At 41.0% G+C, this 13468-nt stretch overlaps 1 protein-coding gene across 1 annotated transcript in view; it reads left to right on the forward strand.

Annotated features, from left to right (window-relative positions):
• Positions 1 to 13468, forward strand: part of Slc38a6 (solute carrier family 38 member 6) — a 57212-nt gene that overhangs the window by 5955 nt on the left and 37789 nt on the right. The gene's annotated exons all lie outside the window — the stretch shown is intronic.

Below are 13468 nucleotides of genomic sequence, written 5' to 3' on the forward strand. Positions count from 1 at the left end.
CCCCTCTGCCCCTCTGCCCCTCTGCCCCTCTCTGCCCCTCTGCCTCTGCCTCCGATGAGGTGGAATCAAAGGTGCATCACCACCTCCCAGAGAAAGCTGGTTCTTATCACCTGCTTTCTCTTATCTTTGAATTAAATTTGTGTTGCAGTCCAACACAAGCTTTATCTGTGAGTGATGGACCTCACTTTGTTATCACTGGTTTTATGGCTTTCAGATTTACAGAAGCAACATACATGCAGCCAATAGATTTTTAAAATGGGATTCTTTTAGGCCCAAAGAAATGAGAACCATTAAAGGTATTATTCTGAGATTTTGAGACTCTTGAGATCAGAGTACTAAAACAACCATTCCACTTTATTTTCCTTGTCTGTGCATCAGAAATGCCTCTCTTGTTGTTGTTTAATGAACAGATTTAGTATCAAGTCAGCTAGGTGATTATTAGGCAAAACCATCTTAGGATCCAGAGCTCAGAGCTGCAGCTTCTATCAGTAGTGGGGTGGCATTGACAGGCAGGCTTACCAATGCATGCCTCTGCCTTCCAGGCAAATGTGCAGATTGATTTAAAAACAAAAACAAAAACCAGAAGATAGGGTAAGGTAGCTGTTATAACAGTTTCGTGAACTCCGGACTAATAATACCTTTAGGTAGCATTTGTAAATCCTTCCAGGAATATCAGTCACACAATTTCCCTTCTTTACATGGAAAAAATTCTTTAAATCAGGATAATTCTCCTAGCATTGTAATCGATTCTTTTGATACATGCTGTTAAAAGATTAAGACTTTAGTCAACTGTGCAGCAGTAAGTTTTAGTTCAATTATTTTGGAATAGTACTTAAATTTATAGAATTTTAAAAATAATATTAATTTTATCCTTCAGATCACTTAATCTTAATATTCTGACACTGTTGTTAACTACGGGCTACATGAAGTGAAAACATCTGTTTCTCTTCCTTTTCCTCCTGTCTTGCTCTGTAGCTTGCTGGGATCCTGAGCTAACCTCTTCCAGGCTCTCCACTCACACTGCTGCCCTGTCTCTACTGATTCCTCAGTCCTTGTAAGGCGCTCAGTGGAGGTAGGCCCTCTCGTGTGCTCATGCAACACTGCAGAATGGTGTGTGATTTTCTCCCCTTCTGTTGGTTGACTACCCTAAAGGGGTACTATGTTCAAGTTAGAATCACTGGTCAGAAAAAATGAGTTAAAGTCTTTATAAAAGGTAATGTCGTTTTTGTTTTATTTGTTTGTTGTCTAGAGTTAAAAGATGAAGAGAAAACTTCATGTTTATAAAAAAGAAGGATCTTTTCACCTGAAATTGTCTTACTTGAAATTCTAAGCAGCATTTCGGTCTGTTGTAGGCACTTTTCTTGGGAACTAAGGAGACATGTCAAGGCGCCATATGCCCCCCACCTATCCCACCCCCGCTGCCGCCTTACTGTGTTGACTATGCAATGCTCTTGACAGCACTTTCCTCCTAGGATTGTTCTGAGAATGAAGCAAAATCATGAATATAAGATGTCAGATCTGTGGTGAATTCTGAACTAGCTTCTCAGCCACCCTGGAAGGAGACCGGCAGGCCTTTGTTATTGTTTATTCTTACAAAACCATACTTGTACCACAGGGTCTGGCAAGGTTACTCCTCTTGGCATTTATCCAAAGACTTAGGTCTATGCAAAACTTGTATATAAGATGTTTATAGCAGTTTTATTTATAAATTGCCAAATTTAGGGAATACCCAAATATCCTTCATTAGATGATTGACCAAGCAAACAATGACATTGAAACAACAGAAAATTATTTTGTATTAATAAGAAATGAACCACCAGGCTCTGAAGCGACATGGAGGACTCATAAAAGCAAATTATCAGGTGAAAGAAACCATTTGGTCCAACAGCTCTGTGTCCAAGTGTGTATGCACAGAAAGTGAGAACGGGCCTTGTGGGGATAATCTGTGTCCTTTGTTTGTTGTGGCATTATTTGCAATGGTGAAATACAGAAACACCCTGTGTGTCTTTCAGTTGAAGAATATAGATAAAGAAGCAGTAATCTGTATGTATTTTGGAATATTATCCAGCCTTTAAAAAAGGGGTAAGAAGGGGAGTCTTCCCAGTGGTGAGAGCACAGAGAAGCCTGGCAGACATCATGATAACGAGAACGTAAGATGGGCAGACAGGAAGAAAAACTGCATGTTCTCACTTACATGTGGACACTAAAAAAGGTAGTTAGAAAACAGGATGAAGCTGATTACCAGGGATCCTGGGGAAGGGAGGGAGGACAGGGAGTTCCTGATTGGGGGACACAGGATGTGGAGTCTGGAAATACGATGCACAGCATATCGGTCATAGTGAGTATCAAGTTTATTGGAAACTTGCCAAGAGAATAATCTCAGAAAGGAGTGGAAGGGAAGGAAAGAGAGATCGAATGGGTGTGATTATTTCCTTGAATATCATAGTTTCAATGTATATCAAAACATGTTGAGCACTTTAAACATACAAAATTAAGAGACCAAACCAGAAAAGATTGTGTATGATTTAGTTTCAGCTATGACATTGTAGAAAGACAAAACCATGAAGAGTTAAGGAGTCAGTGGTTACCAGGGGTTAGGAGGGGAGGCTGACTGAAGAGGAGAATGTTTGGGGCAAAGGAAAGATGCCATGTGACCACATAATGATGGAGGTACACTCATCAGGATCCAAAGACTGTCTAGTACCAAGGGCAGACCTTCACGCCCACTGCACATTGGTTTTGTATGGTATTGACAGGGCAGGGCTCTTTGATACTGACAGACATGCTTCTGTATAGCAGGAAGGCATCGTTGTATGTGGGCCAGAAGGTATATCACACAGCCTTATACTTTCTTAATTTTGCTGAGACCCTACAAACAATCTAAAAATATAATCTGTTAAAGAAAAGCAAATGGTGAGAGAGAATAATACAGGAACAACATGTGGAGTAAAAATTAATAATAAAAGCCCAGAAGGCCTCAGCCCTCCATAAAGAACTACAGGCAACTAAGGAATTCGGCGAGAGGGAGAAATAGTCTGCCCCAAGGAAGAACACTCCAATTGATTATCCAGCGCCAAATAGTCAGCCTGAAAACATTCATAAAAGAATCCTCGAACAGACTGAGAAGATTGTATTTGTGTACATAAAAATATATATGTATATGCATATACCATGAGTGTGTAACAGCAATGAGTGTGGAAGGAGCCATGAGTTTGAAAGAGAAGGGGGAGGGGTGGATAAGAGGGAGGAAAGGAAGGGATGTCGCTATACTACAATGGCAAGAAAAGGAAATAGTCTTAAAAAGGAACAGCCAACAAGGGTCTCTTCTAATCTAGAATAAAAACGTGCACTCTGAGATTTGAAATAATAGATAATGCATCTGTACAAGAAGAAGAAAATAATATCTAAAGGTGTCCAGAAACCACAAGTGCCATAGAAGTTAGAGAAAACAAGAGAAAAGGGAAGAGGAGAGAAGAGAAGTCAGGAAAGAGAAAATAAAATTACTTTTGTAGTTGGACTGGAACACTTAAAGAAATTTCCAGGGATTGTCACAGAAAGAATAAACAGCTTGAGAATGAGAGAAGAGATTACTACCAGACCACCTTGAATGCGCCCAGTCTTCACCTGAAAATGAAAGAGTAAAAATGTTGAAAAGTTAGAGCAGTCCAGGAGACCAGCATGCACGTGATAGAACAGAAGGGGTAAATGGAAGGGCAGAGAGTTATCAACAGAGTAACACAGAAGAGCTGCTGTAACTGAAGAACACAAGTTCCGCAGTAACATGTGCCTTCCAGAAGATCACTGAGAAATAATTCACACCGAATGTATTGCAAATGATGGGAAAGACAGTTTTAAAAAGTGGTATCTTAAAAGTTTACACAGAAGAAACAAAGAAACTGAGAAATGGCTGTTGGTTAGAAGTGCCTTTTACGAAAGCCTAGGCCATAGCACCCTGGTGGCTGTAACGGTTGTCAGCCTAGCCAAAAAGCCCAGGCTCCGGGTTCAGCAAGAAACTGTGCCTCCGAGGAACAAGGCAGCTGGTGCTAGAGGAGGATTCCCAACGGCGGCTTCATCTGCCTTCCACATGCAGTGTGTGCACCCACAGAGAGGTGTGAGCAGCACACTCCATACACACGTCTCATACACACAAACGAGGAGATACAAATCAAGACGTAGTAGCAGTTTTTACAGGAGTTGTAAAGTGGACTGTATACCAGTCTTTGTGCAATTCTTGGAAAAGATGATTCTAAACTAGAATTCCATACCCAGCCAAACATGGGAATGTGGTTTTAGTAATGGCATTTCATACATGCAATGTCTGAGAAACAGTCCCTCCAGTAAACTTATGTAATGAGCAGTTTAAGAGTGGAGAGACTCGCCAGAATTCAGGAGTAACAGAAATGAGGAATCAGGAGAGAAGGAAAGGAAACTCCCAGGGTAGCAGCTATGCGGCAGTGCGCTTTTCAGAGAAGCACGGCGCTGCTGCCAGGCCATTCTGCACACACCATCCTTTGTGGGGTGGCCAGCGCTAGTTTCCACGATCAGAACCTGAGTAGATGAGAGGTTAGGTTAGTACAACGGGGATCAAGGAAAGATGGGCTAAGCAGTGCAGAGTCAGCACAGGAGTGACGTCCGCGTGGTAGTGAAGGTGAAGGAGCCATGTTTGGGCCATGTGGGCCACTAGGCCGAGTCATTAGTGCAACACAGAAGGCAGAGGTGGCTCAAAATTAAAAGTAAGTTCAGTTTTGAATATGTGGAGTTTGAAGTATATGTGGGTGGAATGGTCTGAGCTCTGAAGCATAGGATAGAGGTTCATTGCTTTGAATTCTTTTCTCTGTTAAGAATATGGGAGTAATCAGAGACAAGTACATGAGCAAATGATGCATGCTAGACTGTGCTAAATATGGTACCAGGTGAGAACTCTGGGGGCAAGTGAGAAGGAAAGAGTTGGAGGGATGGAGTCAGGAAATAGTCCTAGCTCACTGGGCTGAAAAGCTAGCAGACAAGAAGTATATCCTGTACATTGTACACAGTGTGCCCAAGGTAACGTAATACTGCTATTGAATAAGGTATAAACAAGAAAATTGGAGGGGAGACCAGTCTCAGATCCAGAAGAATATAAAAGGGTTTGTCCAGGGGATGAGAGACCCCCTGGGATGGTTGCAAAAGTCCAGGTAGCTAATAGAATCTACCACTTGTTCTGTCCAAAGAGAATTTTGGTTTTTCCTAGAGTGCATGATATAGCCTGTAACTCCAATAAAGAGTTTTGAGTCCCTTTCTCTTCCTCTTCCTAAAGAAGGTTACTGGAGGTGTGTGCACATATATGTGCGGAGGCCGGAGGTCAACAGTGGGTGTGGTCTTCACTCACCCTCTTCGTTCCTAAGGCAGGGTCTCATGGCACCTGGAGCTCCCCGGCTTCACAGCTGCGGCTGAGCCAGGTGAACGAACTCCGAGAACCCACCTGTCCCACCACGTGCTGGAATTTCAGGCACTAGTCTCTATGGCAAGCTTTTGTGGGTGCTGGGAATCCAAACTCAGGTCTCCCTGCTGGAGGAGCAGGCACTTTAGCTGAACCATCTCCCTAGCCCCTAAGGTTATCATTCTCCATGATTACTTGAAACTCTAGTCATGATGAAAAAAAGATGTTTTTATATAAGCTCTGGTTTCTTCTCTCTCTTTTTTAAAGTAATTTTATTTATTTATTTATTTATTTATTTATTTATTTATTTAATGTACATTGGTGTTCTGACTCCTGGTATGTCTGTGTGAGGGTGTCAGATCTCCTGGAACTGGAATTACAGGCAGTTGCGAACTGCCATGTAGGTTCTGGGAATTGAACCCAGGTCCTTTTTGAAGAGCAGCCAGTGCTTTTAGCTGCTGAGCCATCTTTCTGGCCCCTTTTGTTTGTTTTAAAGCAAAAGACGTTTAATTAAAGCTCTCCTCAAAATGATTGGCAGCCTTTCCATGGAGCCCTGGCCTGGAGCTTACTATATAGGCCAGGCTGACTTTGTACTTCAAGTCATCCTCCTGCCTCCACCTTCTGATTGCTGGGGTTTTAGAGTGTACCACCACACCCAAGTAACATCTTTTAATCAGATATTTCCCAGATGCTGTTTCCTGTCTGCTATGAAATCCCCATATTTGTAGTAGCCTACCTGACATGGTCCATACTGCCCTTCAAAAGACAGCCACATCCCTGGAACCTGTGAGTGCCATATGTCAAAAGAAGAAGTTTTACAGGAGTGACTAGGATGTTGAAATGGAGAACTGTGTTGGCAGACTCTAAACTCGGTTACATGTGTCATGAAAGGAAGATCACAGACAAGAGAAAAGTACAGAGTGGTCACACACAGATCACAGACACTTGGCCACAAGCCCCGGAGCCACCAGAAGCTGAAAGAGGCTAGGAATGGATTCTCTCCAGAAGGAGGGACTCAAGCTGGCACCCTGATTATGACCCAGTGAATCTAATTTTGAACTTCTCTGTCCTTCTAAAACTGTGAAGCAATAATATTCTGGTTTTTGAAGACATCAAGTTTGTAATAATTAGCTACATCCGCTGTACTGAACTAAACCTTGCTTACAGTAAGAAAATGCCACAACATTGGAATAACAAACATGTCACCCGTGTGATTTTTTCTTTAGAAACAAGTTTTTGGTAAAGCTCCAAATGTAGCGTTAAGAGCGTTTCTTGTGTTTGTATGGTAATTGACTTCCCGGGAACTGCGTTTATATCCCAGAGGACATCCAATGAAAGCTGGAGATAGGCAAGAACTGACTGGAAGCATTAGAACTGTGGCGCGATCACATTTCCCTGTTAAAATTTAACATGCATGGCAAAAATCATGTAGTCGGACGGTACAGAAGGATGTGCCTGCTGTAATCCCACACTCAGAAGGCTGAGTCAGAAGGATGAAGAGTTCAAAGTCAGCCTTCAGACTGAGATCCTGACTCAAAATAACTAAATGACAAGTTGCCAAAATGGCCTTTAAAATTTCCTTATGTAGTTTATAACAGAAAATGGATTTCTATATGTTCAGCATTAACATAGCATTTCCAAGAAAACTGACAACTGGGGCTTCTTGGATTGCCTTCTGCTCAGCATGGGTCTGGGTGTCCCGGGAGGGTTTTGAATCACTTTTAGGTCATAACGAATTCCATTTGGGATGTGTGAGACTCAGAGCTAAACCTGAAGGCGATGACACCAGGGTGTGTTTCCTGCAAACATAACTCTCTGCAAGCATCTGCTTATTAGGAAAGGTAGTCAGTACCACGCTAGAATTTCCTCTATTTCTTTTTAGAATTGTGAGCATAATTTAATGCACTCAGAATTAACTGAGTGAATTAGTTCATTGAGGCAGCTTCAGTGCATTGGTGTTTTTGTGTCTTGCTTTATTTATATTACTGATTCTTGGCTGTGTGTGATTTCTCCCCCAGAACATCTGGCAATGGCTATAGACATTTCTGGTTCTTATGCCCAGAGATGGGGTAGATGGGCATGGTGCTATTGGCCTCCAGTGTGTTAAGGCCAGGGATCCTGTTGAACTTCCCACAGTACACAGACAGCTCTACGGATGTGTGTAGCTTGGTACACATATAGAGTCAGAGAACAGCTTCATGATTTTCTCCACTCAGCTTTACATGGGTGCCAGGGAGGGAATGCCCTCCGAACCTTCTCACTGTTTCTCATTATTGTCTTTATCAGAAACTTACATGCTTGGGTCTAGAGAGAGGGCTCAGGAGTTAAGACCACTGGCTGCTCTTCTAAAGGACCTGGGTTCAATCTCCAGCACCCACAGGGTGGCTCACAACAGTTTGTAAATTCACTTCAAGGGATTCTGAGGCCCTATTCTGGTCTCTTCAGGCATGATCACAGTCCACTGACAAACATTCAGGAAAAACAATCATACATGTAAAATAAAATTTTTGTTGTGTTTTGAGACAAGATCTCTTTATGCAGCTCTGGCTGTCCTGGAACTCACTGTACAGACTGCCCTAGCCGCTTAATTCACAGAAATCCATCTGTCTCTTCCTTTCAAGTGCTGGGATTAAAGATGTGCACCACCATGCCTGAGTAAAATAAAATTTTTTATAGACCCAGTATATGATTAGAAGTGTGGGGGTGTGCAGTCTTATGAGATACTTCTTTTGACAGTTGGCTTTCCATGTTTAAATTATAATCTCTTATTCACTGAGATTTTTTTTGTCCACTCTTTATTGTAATTAGTAAGGCCTTAGCTCAGGTGTGCCAGATGTCCCCTTCCTACTCTTGATTTCCATTTCTACTCAGTAAGTCATCTCTGATCATTTCATGTGGAACTACAGAATGTCCAGAACCTTGGCTTCGTTTCCACTGACTTTGGAAAGGTCTTTTCAGCTCCTGTCTCTCCTTCCCAAGGAGCATGTTCTCTTACATCCCAGCTCTGAGACCCCAACCATAAAATTATGCTCACTGCTACTTCGTGACTGTAATTTTGCTATTATGAACTGTGATGTAAATATTTTTAGAGATAAAAGTTTGTCAAAGGGGTCACAACCCACAGATTGAGAACTGCTGCCTTACATGATCAAAGATTGCATTTATTTTGTATTTTGTAATGATTCTTAAACTCTTCATATTATCATATTATCCATAGATTGAATTTAATGGTTGAAAACCAGTGCATCCGTTAAAGGCTGTGACTGTAAATATTATTCACTGCACAGCTAACTAGTGAATTGGGAATCCAGAACCTTCCTAAGCATGCAGTATTAGACTTTGTTGCCAGCTGAAAGAATGACACTAATATCTTATCATTCTGTTTTCTTTTAAAGGATGGAAAGATTGTTAGTCATGTCATAGTCAGTTGGCACAGTGACATTGAAGTGTATATTAAGAAAGATCAGAAGTCGTCTTAAAATGAGTGAATATTCAAGAACTTTATTGCCCTCCATACAGTTAGGGAGAAAAAGCAAGAAGCAAATGATGGAAAACAGAAGAAAGAAAAGAATTTCAGAATAATAAGAGTACTTTCCAAACGGCCAACTTTCTGAGAGTTGAACTATGTTTGGATAACTTGTGTCCTTCAATCCAGATCCAAAGATAATATTGCTTCTGCTGAAACTTGGGCTCATACTGTAACCAAAGTTTATTAATTGTCCTATTTCATTGAGGAGAAAATGCAAAGCAGACAGGCACTGGAGTAACTGGCTGGAAGTGCTCCACTGTTTCATGGGAAGCAGCTTTCCAGTGATTACTGTGGAAGCCGGGAGCCTTGGGCCTGATGTGATGCAGGAAAAACTCCCCATTTACTGGTTAAGGCTTAGCCTCTCCATTCTTTCAAAACACAGCATTGACTGCTTTTAATATACATTAAAAAAATGATTTCTAAAAACATGTTGCTAGTGATTGCTTCAGCTGATATGAAGGTTTGCCCCAAGTGTTACTTGTAGAAGACTGCATTAATTACATAATTATGATGTCATTCCTATTCTGTAGGGATATGTCACTCTCTCATTGGTTATCAACACTTAGTTTTATGTCTCTTAAACATCTTCCTAATGTTTATAATGCTGTAAAATGTATGAAAGAGCCACAAACAAGCAAACAAAAAAAATTCTTTTCTTGTAAATCAAGCAACAAGTTACTTAGCACTAGAAAAATAAATAGAATTTCAGTTTAACGGCCAACTCTCAGGTTTCTAGAGGAAGTGGAACTATTTAAGTGTTATTTGGGTTTTTGTTTTGAAGCAGCGTGGGGCAGGGGGTCTTGCTGTGTTGCTCACTGACTTTCAAAGTTTTATTCTCAAGTGATCCTCCTGCCTCAGCTTCATAAGTAGCTGGCATTACAGGCCTGTGTCAATACGCTTGGCATTGCAATTTTTAAAAATAAAGTTCCTTTGCTGTTCAAGTCATTATAACACAGTTGAGCTCCTTTCCTCAAAAATTCAGAAAGCCAAAGAAAAGTTACTTAAGACTTAGTCACTGTTTATGTGTCTACCTCATAGATTGTATTTGAATCCTGTTTTTCTTTTTCCCACTTAAAATAATATGGGCATTTTTGTTATTATAAATGGACTTTTGTGGTTGTATTATTCTATTAGGTATCAGTACCATGATTTACTTAAACACCTTGTAGCACATTTCAATTAGCCCTGTTTTTCCAGTGTAAATCATGGCATGGTTAAATGTCTAATGAGTTTCCTGGTTTTATTCTTATCTCCTAGGACCAAAGCTCCCAGGGTCAAATGTTTTAAGGGTGGTTGTTCAGACTGCATCCTGACCATCAGTCCAATCTGTGACTCTCACTAGCATTGTAGAAATGGCCCAGGCTACAGAAGAGAGCTTGGAAACGGTTTCCCAGACTGCTTTGCTTCACAGGCTGAGATGTGGAGAAAGCACTTGGCTGGCTGTGTCCGCATTTCATTTTCACAAAGCCTCAAAGCAAAGCCAGAAGCCATTATTCATATTCCCAGTGTCTTGGGCAGGGAAAGTGCTTCTAATTTTTGCAACATAAAAGAGGCCCTGATGACAGAGACAGAGCTGAGCAGGACCCAGACCTGCTGAAAGCTAGATTTAGGGCTGAAGCACTGGACCCGCCCCCAGCTAAAAGCCCCACGCCTTTTCTCTTTCGGTTTGGGACTTAGTGGTGCTTAGAGCTATTTTATGAGGCTGAAGAAATAGTACAGCCAAAGGGCGGGTTTGAGATTGCACAACTTCTCAAGCTGCTGCTAAAACTGTCTTCATTAAGGTTTCATTCGCTGTGCTTTCTGTCACAAGCAAGGGTTCAATTTTAACGTTTAAGGTTTAGTGTTTAAATTTGATATTGAAGTACCTGTTCCCACCAGGCAGTGCTGACGCACGCCTTTAATCCCAGCACTTGGGAGGCAGAGGCAGGCGGATTTCTGAGTTCGAGAGTTCAAGGCTAGCCTGGTCTACAGAGTGAGTTCCAGGACAGCCAGGGCTACATAGAGAAACCCTGTCTCGAAAAACAAGAAAACAAACAAACAAAAAAAACCTGTTCCCTTTAGAATTTTTCAGTGTGAGGGTTTTTTTGTTTTGTTTTTATTTGTTTGTTTTGTTGCTAATTGGTATTCGATTTTTACCAGATACACAATCAATTGATGCTTTCCACTGCATAAATATAAAGCAAGGCTGGACTGTAGAATGTGTATGTAGCACGTAACGCTTGAGTCCAGTACCCTATACAAAAATGAAGCAAACAAGTTTACATACTGACAAACATATACAAAATAGGTCATTTGAAAAGCATTGTGTAACACTGGAAAATTTAATTGCTTTAGGTTCTTAGAAGAAATGTTTTTCTTATTTATTTTTATTTTAAAATATGGTCTGGTGTGATTTTTCCAGTTGCCATATTAGATCTGTTCAAATGATCCATGATATTATAAGAGAATTAATGAGATGCTAAACTATTTTATTTATGAGAAGAGAAGAATTTTGGTTCCAAAAGAACTTGACCCAAGGGGAAATATTAATTCTATCCTAGGAAATATGAATGTGAATTCCAGTAGAAGTCATCTGTGGTAGAGGAAAAAGTCTGAAACAGTGTACTTCAAATGCTCGGATCACACGCATGCGCAGTCATAAAAACTGGCTCTCGCTGCCGGTGTCCGCTCAGCCCTCCTCTGTCAGCGGAACTCTCCTCTTGTCTTTCTACGTTTGTCTCATTATATGCATCACTACAGTTATTCTGTTTAATTCTATTTAATTCAGTTTAAGTTTACATACGTGATAGTATTGCGTATTTGTGGAATGTGGATGCATTGATTGAATATGCAGTTTAAGCTCACAAGCTGTATCTAATGAGACAAAAGTGTGACATCACTGAGAAAGACAGTAACCATGACTGCCATTGCTGATGGGTACACAGTGACCAGAGGGGGAAAGGCTGAGAGCCTGAGGGAGTTTATCATTAGAAAACCAGGAATTTGTTTTTCAAGTAGTAAAGGCATTGAGGTCAGGTAATTTTTATAAAGTGATAAAAAAACAACTGACAACATAGAAATGTTTTTCTTACGCAGTAATGGAAGCCTGGAGCCATGGTGCATGGGTTCCTGTCACCTTGCCAGAGGCGGGGGCTGTCAGCCCAGTTTTCTTAATGTTTAAGGGACCACACCTCCGGTTTGGTCTTTGGCCTCTCTGCAGAAAAATATTTCTGTTCAAGCCAGTATGAACCAGTATGATTTCCAGTTTATTAAATGGCATTTTTTGTTTGTTTGTTTGTTTGTTTTTTCGAGACAGGGTTTCTCTGTGTAGCCCTGGCTGTCCTGGAACTCACTCTGTAGACCACGCTGGCCTCGAACTCAGAAATCCACCTGCCTCTGCCTCCCAAGTGCTGGGACTAAAGGCATGTGCCACCATCGCCTGGCTTAAATGACATTTTTAATATAGACTTTGAGCACAAGGTTGAGAAAAAGAGGCTGGCATGAAACTGGACACTCCTGAGCGTGAGCGTGGGCCTCCCTAGGCCCGTGTGACCTTCATGAATGGCCTACCCAGATAAAGTATGTCTTCTCAGTCCAATGCTAGATTATATGTGTGCATTACGTTTAACAGTTCAAATGGAAATGCATATTTAAAACTAGATACATCACTCAAAAAAATTCCCGAGTCCCTTGAGCCTTGATGATAGATTAAAATGAAGATTTTGTTAATTGTTAATGCCTTTTATTATTCATTATCACACTGTTTCCTTCCCGGTTCCATAGTTACTGTATGGAATCCACTTATGATTTTTAAAATGCTTGTTTTTATATACCTGAATGTTCTTCATCCTAAACATACAAAAAGATTTTTTGTTGTTGTTCCCACATGGCAGTTGGAAAAGCCCACATATGTCCTGAGAGATTCACGAAAACTGGCTTTAACTAGTCCGTGACTAACAGAAAGTGTATATGGCTCTCCCAAGCCTTACTGTTTCCAAGCCTGCTTCTCCTCAGTGTAAGTGCTGTGGGCTTCTGCACTTCCTGGGCTAGAGAGCCTCATGAACTGGCTAGAACACAAGGCTGTCTGTGAGAGTGTAACATGACTCTCTTACAAGCCTTTTCATTTTTTTCTGTATTTAATAGCCACACTTTTTGAACACAATGAAATGAGAATGTAATTTAACACTCTTATGATGAGAAAAGAAAATATGTACCCCCCCCTTCCCCAACTCTAGGATGGAGGCACTGTTACTATTGTGAATGCATTATCGTCACTCTAAGCTCTTGGAAAGGCAGATGTCCCTGAAAGTGTGGTACAACTGTCATACCTCATCTAACTGTATGTCCGATATTTAGAAATTCTTGCCAGTAACAATTTCTGTTTGGATAGTGTGTATCCAAGTACATGAGTCCTGTATATGCAAACAAGATGTTCTCAAGAAATCAGACCATTGAATTCACATAGGCTGGGAATCTGGACTTGCTAACGTCTGCCTGTTGTAGTAGACTCTGGCTTTACAGAACATGCATCTTTAAAGTTC

Source organism: Grammomys surdaster, unplaced genomic scaffold (genome assembly GCF_004785775.1).
Source record: "Grammomys surdaster isolate TR1022 unplaced genomic scaffold, NIH_TR_1.0 127, whole genome shotgun sequence".
Classification (NCBI taxonomy): Eukaryota; Metazoa; Chordata; class Mammalia; order Rodentia; family Muridae; genus Grammomys; species Grammomys surdaster.